This window comes from Nannospalax galili, unplaced genomic scaffold (assembly GCF_000622305.1).
Source record: "Nannospalax galili isolate Female #2095 unplaced genomic scaffold, S.galili_v1.0 scaffold100, whole genome shotgun sequence".
Classification (NCBI taxonomy): domain Eukaryota; kingdom Metazoa; phylum Chordata; class Mammalia; order Rodentia; family Spalacidae; genus Nannospalax; species Nannospalax galili.
In genome coordinates, this window is record NW_008352891.1 from 7,377,479 (window position 1) to 7,386,456 (window position 8,978).

General features: G+C 44.4%; 1 long non-coding RNA gene across 1 annotated transcript in view; it reads left to right on the top strand.

Annotated features, from left to right (window-relative positions):
- LOC115067167 overlaps positions 1-8,896 on the top strand; it is a 244,398-nt gene extending 235,502 nt beyond the window's left edge. The window contains exon 5 of the long non-coding RNA XR_003846605.1: positions 8,512-8,896. This is a non-coding gene — a long non-coding RNA (uncharacterized LOC115067167). The remainder of the gene's footprint in view (positions 1-8,511) is intronic.
- The last annotated feature ends 82 nt before the right edge of the window (positions 8,897-8,978 follow it).

The following is an 8,978-nucleotide window of genomic DNA, read 5'->3' on the forward strand; positions in this document are numbered from 1 at the left end:
GTGCAACATCATTTCTAGGAATATAGTTTGGACCATCACTATGATAGGTGGATAATGACTCATAGACCCAGAGGTTCATTGCAACATTGTTTCTAATAGTGTAATACTGGAAATATCCTACAGTCTTTCATGGAGGTTACTCTGACTAGATGGGCTACTGCACAGTTAGTAAAAAGATTACAATAGAATATTATACATCGACATGGAGCCCTCTCAGAACCAAAGTGGATAAGAGGCAAATCGAACAAAACGGTGCGAGGGTATGATCAAGCACATACCAAAACATGCCTCAGATTATTTACGGAGATGTGTGTGCATGTGCATGTAGAGTCCAAGTGGAAAGTTGTTTCCCAGGAGAAGAGTAGGGGTGACTGGCTGGCCAAGGGAACTCTGCTGTCTGGGCAGGTAGTTCTTCCTTTCTCTGCTTCCTCCCTGTCTTGTCCACCTTTCTTTCTTTTCCCTTTCTCCTTTTCCTTCTCTACTAGGAACTGTAGCCGCTATTTTTAATAATAAAAACACACATGCGTAAAAAGATTAGATGTAACTATGAGAAAATATTGATAGTTGTTAATTCTGAGTGTTGAGAATTTGGGTGTATCTACAGCATTCCTTGCTCTTCTCAGCGTTTTTAAAAATAAATTCTTTAAAAAACAAATAATGCCAGTTATACCCACTCATAAAAATTCAGAAAATAGAAAAAACCAATAAGGAAACATGGAAACATGGCCTATAAATGGTGTGTGTGTGTGTGTGTGTGTGTGTGTGTGTGTGTTTCCCACAGAGCCATCTCCCCATCCTGTGGCTTAGAATTTTAATAACACCTGGAGTCCCTGATTCCCAGGTCTCCTTGCTGAACTCTGCCGTGACCATCAGTTACACTGGATTTCTGTTCCTCTAGATGACATGAGGGCTTCCAAAGGACCTGGGACACTATTGTCCTTCATAACCTGCTCCGCCAAAGGGTAACTACAGTGCCTGGGGGTTTAACCTTCCTTGCCTCTAACAGATGTGGTGCTTTCATCAAACCCCTACCACACTCCAGGCTCCTGCTGCAAACAGCAGTGAAGGACTGCCCTTGGGAAGCTCCTGGTCTGCAATGTTTCTGAAACACTGGAAACTCCTTGTAAATAAAGAAAATATTAGCCACTGAGTATTGTGTGAAACAAGTTCTATTTGTACAACCACACATCTAGGAATCAACCTTTAAAATGTATTTATTTTATTTTATGTATATGAATGTTTTGCCTCCATGTATGTAACTGAGCCCATGTTGTGCAGTAGCTGTAGAGGCCAGAAGAGAGGGTCCGAACCCCTGGGACTTAAGTTACAGGACAGTTGTTAGCCACCAGGTGGGTGCTGGGAACTGGAGTCATCTCTCCAGCCCTTAAGAATCAACGCTTTTTATGCTTGTAGTTCTGAATCTATAAAGCAAAACTGTTTTCCTAATGAAGTGCACACCAGGCCAAAATGGCTGCCTTTTGGTGTGTGATGCTCCTTGCTCACAGGTTTGCACCATGGTGCTGTGGCTGGCCAGGCCCTGAGGAGTTTGGCTTCTATGCACTGTCTAGTCTGAGAGACTTCATTATCCAGAACAGTTCTCCATAGATGTTCAGACATCATGCATCATTCAGTCACACAGTACTCTGATTTCATCTGGTCATTCTCCTGACTTACCTGTGTTACTAATGTATGGCATCACCCTAGCTTTCTCTTCTGATCAGCTGGTGTCAGTGAAGTCAGAGCTGGGTGGATTCAGCAGGGCAGACATAGGCTGTGGGGACATCCTGGGGTCCAGCTTGCAGAACACCGAGCTCCAGCTCTGACTAGTGCTTCTGAGAGGGTTCCCATTTCAGATGCTGTGGTTCCTTTGCCCCTTTTCTCACTGCTAGATGCTTCTCTATCTAGCCCCACCCTGGGTTTTAACCACAGGTCTGTACCTCGACACACACTGGTCCCTTCTTCAGGGGTGCCTCTGTCCCCTTGGCGCTGCTGAAATGTTCTTATCTCTCAGAGGCACCAGCTCTGACTCAGCTTTCCTATGAAGCGCTTTCAGCTCTCTACTTGGTTCCTGTCTATCCTGGCAATGACCGTGGAAGCTCACTGGGATCCACCTGTCTCGTTCCCCTTGTGATAGTCTCCCAGGATACTTGCTCAGAATTCTCCCAACCCCCATACATACACGGTATCTTGCAGATTGGAACACATCAGGGCACACACAGTGCACCCTTGGAAGTCAGTTGGATTTTATTTCCATCATGGGTCATGCATACATCATGAGTCACCATGGAACTGAAGAGATGCTATATAGGACCTGGGCTTAGGATCCGCTACCTCCATGTTCCTGGGATGAGTTCCATACAACCTTGCAACACTGACATGAAGAGGAATACCCAAGATGGTGGAGTGGGGCAGATTCTGCCACAGGCTGTGTGTGTGCATGTATTTGTGAGTGTGTGTTCATGTGTGAAGACAGTATGTGTTTGTGAGTGTGTATGTATATTTGTGATCTTATTTTGTGTGCATGTTTTCATGTTTGTGAATATAGTTTTGTATGTTTGTGTGTGTACTTTGTGTTTGTAAGTATGTGTAAATGTACTTTTTGTGTATGCTTGTGTTTTGTGTGTTTATAAGTATGTGTGACTATATTTGTATGCGTGTTTGTGACTGTATTTTTTGTGTGTTTCTGAGCATGTTTGTGTGTGTTTATGAGTTTAGTTTGTGAGTATGTATGAATTTTTTGAGTGCATTAATGTGTATTCATTAGTTTGTGTGAATATATTTGTGTGTGTTTGTATGTGTGAATGTATGTTTGTGTGTATGTGTCTGTTTGTGAATGTATTTTTGTGAGTGTTTGTGAGCATATTTGTGTGTGTATGTGTAAATGTATTTTTGTATGTTTGTGTATATATGTTTGTGAGTGTATTTTTGTGTATGTTTGTTAGTATATTTTGTTTGTGTGTGTGTGTGTGTGTATGTGTTTGTGTGTTTAAGCACATCCTTGCAGATGATGATAGCATGGGACAGGCTTCCTACACAGGGAGCTACCCTGTCCTCAGTTACCCCTATGGCTTTGCTTCACCATTTTGTCTCCTCTCTGCTGCCCCCTGAGACGTTAGTGGTGAATAAAAGGGGCTGGAAGGAGCTGTTCAGGAATTTTCTCATCCATAGTCCTTTTTACAATGAAGTGTGTGAAATTATTTTTAGGGTGAACTATTTTAGGATACCATCCTTTGATGTAGGATGCTCTAATCACACCCTCGGGCGTTCAGACCCCATTTTTCTGAGCACCTCATTCCAGTGGTGCGATTGCATCTCACACTGTTTACAGCCCTCCGAGGGTTTTTCCTTTGTCTTTTGGACTGATGTAAGGAAATCAATTATTTAAGGTAATCACTTTGATCATCAGGAGCTGTGGGCTTTCAATGGGAAAAACCTCAGCTGTGCAGTTCCTTGCCAGTCCCTGTCCTCTCGGCATGGATGCAGAGCTTCTGAGGGCCACTGCGGTGTCCTGTCACTGTCACTATCCTGTCATGTGCAGCAGTGGGCTGCCAAGCTCCTGGCTGAACACAGCCTGCTGTGGCTGTGGAGTTCCCACAGTCCCTTTCATCTAGTGGCTCTGCCCTGCCCTGGTCTCGGTGAAGTGGCCACTCAAGCTCTCAGTGAAGTCTGCTATCTGACCCTCTTCAAAGGGGTTGGGCAGTGGAGTTGCTCCCTGCCTACCTGGGCAACTCATGGCAGTTTTTCCTAAAACAGTGCTTTCCCAGGTTGGGTGGAAAGAATTGGGGGGGGGGATAAATTTGCATTTATGTCATAGTAATGAAGTGCTAATTGCTCTTGAACCCTTTTAAAAGAAAATGACTCGGTCTTGCTTGCATTGTCCTGTACTTGGCCCCTAACTTATGGCCTTTCTACTGTTGTCAAAGTAATTGTTAGTGCCCCCTTTAATAAAGAACAAGTTTCATGTCTGCTGCTCACTGCTATGTGGAGGATCTCTTGTAGGGTAACATGGTCATTCCAACACTGTTAAGGTCATTAAAAAGTTACAGTATCTCTCAAGGATAGGGCCATTTGCAAAGGGTGCAGCAGCTCACAGCTAAATGCCGAGGAAGTGTGGATGGGGTTAACCTACAGGAAGCGGAACATTCACTAATGTCATCTGAGGTCTTCCTTGCTCAGTTTCCTGTCTCCTTTTGACAATAGCAAAATGATAATGGGGGGGGGGTGGAGGTTGGAGTCACGCACTGGAGTCCAAAGCAAAAAGGAAGATTGCGTTCCCAATGTGTATGTACATATCTATATGTCTTCCCATATTTTGACCTAACCAGAGGAAAGAACAGACATTTTTCAATAAAAAATGAGTAGTTATGAAGTCTGTCTTTGCCAAACTGTGTGGACACCACTTTCACCACTCAGGAAAGTATCTGGAGTGGATACAAAAGCCAAAGGGGTATGGGAGCCTCACTGATGGGAAACCACAGGGCGAAGAGATATATAACAGTGTGCACTTTATGCAAATATTGAGATTTTCCTCACCCTGGACTTTTTACGATGCTATTTTAAAATATTACTTTTCTTGATTACTGAAATTCTTGGTTCTTCCTTAAGCTCATCTCACTGCTTCACCCTCCTAGCCCTGGGCAGTCTGGTGAGTGAGTCTGCCACCAGAGGGTTTTCATGCTGCTGTAGACAGCAAGGCTACAGCACTTGGGATTTTGAGTCTCCTGAACTTGCTACTGTTTTACATGTTTGATAAGCATCCCAACACCTTCTTATCTTTAAGAGCTACTGAGTAGCTGGCATTCAGGATTTAAAAAAATTTTTGTTTATTATTTTTGTTTTATGTGTATGCATGTATTGCCTGCATATGTGTAAGTGCAACCGTGTCATGAAATGCAGAGGTCAAGAGGATGTCAGATCCCCTGGAACTGGAGTTACAGATGGTTATTAGCTGTCATGTGGGTGCTGGGATTCGAACCTGGGTCTTCTGCAAGAACAGGCAGTGTTCTTAACTGCTGAGCCATCTCTCCAGCCCTGACATTCAGGATTTTGTAGGTGTGGCTATATTAGATTTTCTTAGACATAGGTGGGATCATGTGAATGATAGAAATAATTGTTTAGGTGAAAAAATGGAGTCACTCAAGCACATGCCATGCAGAAGACAGATGTGGGCTATGGATCCAGAAAGTATAGTTTTTATTTTCTGTTTGGGTTTGTGCGTATTGCATGTGTGTGGGAACACGTGTGTGAATACATGTGCACATAGGCATGAGTGTGCATGCATGTGGAAGCATGACATTGATGTCAAGAATCATCTTCCATAACTCTTCCACTTTATTCATTAAGGCAGGATCTCTTAATCAAACCCAGAGCCTGCCTTATGGATAGTCTTTCTCTGGGTTCCCTTGTCTCTGCCTTCTCTGGCTGGAATTACAAGTGGGCCATTGCTCCTACCTGGCATTTACATGGGTACTGGGGATCTGAAGTCCTATCATCCCCTTTTCAGAACAAAGGCTTAACCACTGAGCCCGAGCCTTCTCCCCAATCTAAGTGTATAGGTTTTAATTGGGATATTTAATATTTTAGCTGAGTGATCTTAGATTAAAATTTTCAAGTTCTTTAGGCTCTATTTTTCCTCCCTCCTGCCACTCCTTCTTCCTTCCCTGTCTTCTCTCTCTCTCTCTCTCTCTCTCTCTCTCTCTCTCTCTCTCCAGGGTCTCTCTGTAGCCCCAGCTGGAAGCTGACCTGGAACTTGCTAGATAGACCAGGCTGGCCTTGATCTCACAGATATCTGCCTGCCTCTGCCTCCTGAGTGCTAGGATTAAAAGTGTGTACCACAACGCCTGGCTCTGAACTCTATTTTCTTGTTAGTCAATGAAAATAAAGCATATTTGCAAGCATCAATGATTAAAAATAGTCTGTGCAGAGAATCAGGTACACACATGACTCAACCCATTTAGTTTCCCTCTTCATCAGAAACAAAGATCTTATTTTCATAAATGTTTTCTCAATTCAACGCTCCAGACAAATGGTCTTTTGTGTGTGAGTGTGTGTGTGTGTGTGTGTGTGTGTGTGTGTTCCATCAAACAATTAGATTCCAGATGCCAAAGGCCACTGTTTCCCCAAATTGAGGAGCCAAAGATGTCCGTGTGGTCTTGCTAAAGCAGAGCCCAGAGCATCTCACTCAGCAGTTCCTGGGAGAGTCCAGGCTGCGCCTGTGCAGATATGTGATGTGATGGCTCCATTTTCCATGGGCATTGCTCACTGCTTTCTTTTCCTGTTCATGGTCCCTTGAAAGAACTGTGACACCAGAGAGCATCTCTCTGGGTATCCCTGATGGATCTTTGAGGCACTCCAGATGATCCCCTACCAAAGAGGAAGGTACCATTATCCCTATGAGTGGTCCTCACTTGTCCAAGTCACTCTGTGTTCTTTGTAAATGGAGAAAGCTGTTTTTATGGGGTCAGGGCTGTGGATATTACAGGAATCTGTGTGCCATGAGACCTGATCCTTGCACATTATGCTGGCTGCTTACTCTATTCCTATTGGCTATTACTACCTTTCCTTTGCTACCTACAGTCAGCAGTGGCCATGTGAGTAGAGTGCTGGTCAAGGAGACAAAACAAAGCTCAGTTTGCTTAGAGAAAAGTTTCTACTGTAAGATTAGCTTCCTCCTCTGTTACATTGGGTGTGACAGGAGCAGTGTCCTGACGAAGGGGCCAATGAAGTCTCAACGAGACCTCAACATTGGGCCACTGAACTAGGAAGATAATGCCTTCATTGGGTTAAGCCACTGTGGTTAGGTCTTCAGTTATTTTCAGTCCGAAGTCTTCCTCTCTGGTATGCCACCAACTCCTGCAAGAACTTGAGAACCTTGTCTGAGCCAAGGTCACTGTGGTAGATGGCCTACCCTGTGGAGTGCAGTGCTCTGGTACTAATGACCCCTGGGCTTCTTGTTTTCTACAGACTTAGGATGAGTCTCCCAGGAGGCCCTTTGGTTCCTGATAGAAGCAGAACCCTGGTGTTCACTCCACATGACACCAGCCAGACCTGCCAGGCATCTCAGCACCACTGTGGACTTGCTTGGCTCTAGCCAGGCCTCCTACTTCTGCAGACAGGAAGCTTTAGACAGGGGAAAAGGACGTGATCTTGTAGAGTAAATACAAGGGAAGGGAGGCAAGGTAAACCTCTTTGACACCATTGTTAAAAATAACAAAATATGGTGATTGTGCTATGAAATGCTTTAAAATTTACTACTATCTATTTAGAGCAGGCTAATGACATGACATAATGACATATGACAACTTTTGAAGACTCAAAGGGCAAGGGCATTGTAGGGACAAGTGAGTTGTAAGCTGTGATTTTCTAGGGAGGAAAGAGTATGTTTTACACTTTCTCACCCACTGAGGTACTGTGATGACATGAGGTCGGGGAACCCCACTGTTGATCAGTGCTCTCCCTGTGAGCCCCATGCACCCTCCAGCTTTGGGTCCATCTGCTTCCTCTGTCTCTCCTTTCAGCAGAATCTTGCCTTTCGGTAGATTTAAACAACTGAGCTAACCATTAAAATCCATAGCAGGTAAAATACAGACTCTGTGAAAATACAGTCCAAAAAGTCTTATTCATTTCCATTCAAAGGAATGAGTAGGATTTAGTAAACCAAAATAGACCTGGTTTGGGATGGGGCATTTGACAAGTACTGGTGGCTGGTGGTGGGAGGACCCTTTGTTTCGTTTTATTTTGGTTGCTGGGAATGGAACCTCGGGCCTTGCACATGCTAAGTCTACCACTGAGCTACACTCTTAACCCTGGGAAAGACAAGGCGAATGGAGACATTATTTTTTCTAAGTCCTGGTTATACATGAGGGTGGCACATGTTTATCTAGAGTAGCTTGGGAGAATCTCCTTTGTTTTTAAAGCTTCGGTCAACAGGCAGCTGTAGGTTGAGGCAACTGGGGTATGTGCTAATCTTATCATCTGCCAGAAATGGACGGATAGAAGGCAAAATAGCAAATGGGTAGAAGAGCACTGACTCAGAGACAGGAGCTGGATGCTAACAGGAGAGGACCTGGGTGGCTGGAGGTACCTGAAACATGTACATTAAAAACAAATGTTGGAGGGATTCTAACCAGAGGTCATAAGCTCTAATCAAGAGTGAGTTGGCTTTAGCAGAACCAAAGGCCCTGGAGCTGGTCCAGCTGCTCCCTTTAGACTGGGGCTGGTTGAAGGGTTGAGTGATGGGGAAAGGGGAGGCTCCTGAGAGGAGGCTTCAGCTCCCTTGGCTTTTGCAAAAAGAACCAAGCTGCCTTGACCTCCAGGAGTTCCTTAAGAAATCCTTCCTGATCTAGGAGAAGCGGCAGAATAATCAGAATTCGACCCACAGATTCCCCCCTTCTCTCTCATTTCAGCTTTATCCCTGGAATCTGACCACTTGAGTCAGGTGAGTCTTAAACTCTGCATTGAACTCAGGTACTGACATTCTCAAGACCAGTCTTTCCACTTTGATCTCTCCAGGTGAAGCCTGAAGCTTTGCACGTGGCACCCATCCAGGAATGCCTGCTGACTGACTGGAAAACTACATTGGTGGGCTGGAACAAGACAGAGCCCTGGAGTCTCAGAGACAAGGAGCTCTTATTCCTTCTGTGATGGTGCTGGAAGACCTGGCTTTTATTCTGGAAACTTCTGGGTATAGGAGTCTTTTCTGCCTCAGGGTAGACTCTACCTTCCTGGGACAAACTAGTGAGAGACAGGTACTTCACTTTCTAGGCTACAGAGTAGCCTCTGGGTCTGCCATGCCCAACTGATGTTTATAGTAATGGAGCAGGGTGAGTGGGCCATAGGTTCTCAAGGTTTGCCACGAATTAGTCTTGGTTAGGAACATTTGACAAGTGTGGATTTTTTTTTTTTTTTTTTTTTTTTTTTTTGTTTAATGCTGGTGTTTGAGTTCAGTTTTTCGAAGGTTTTCTAACAATAATGTATAG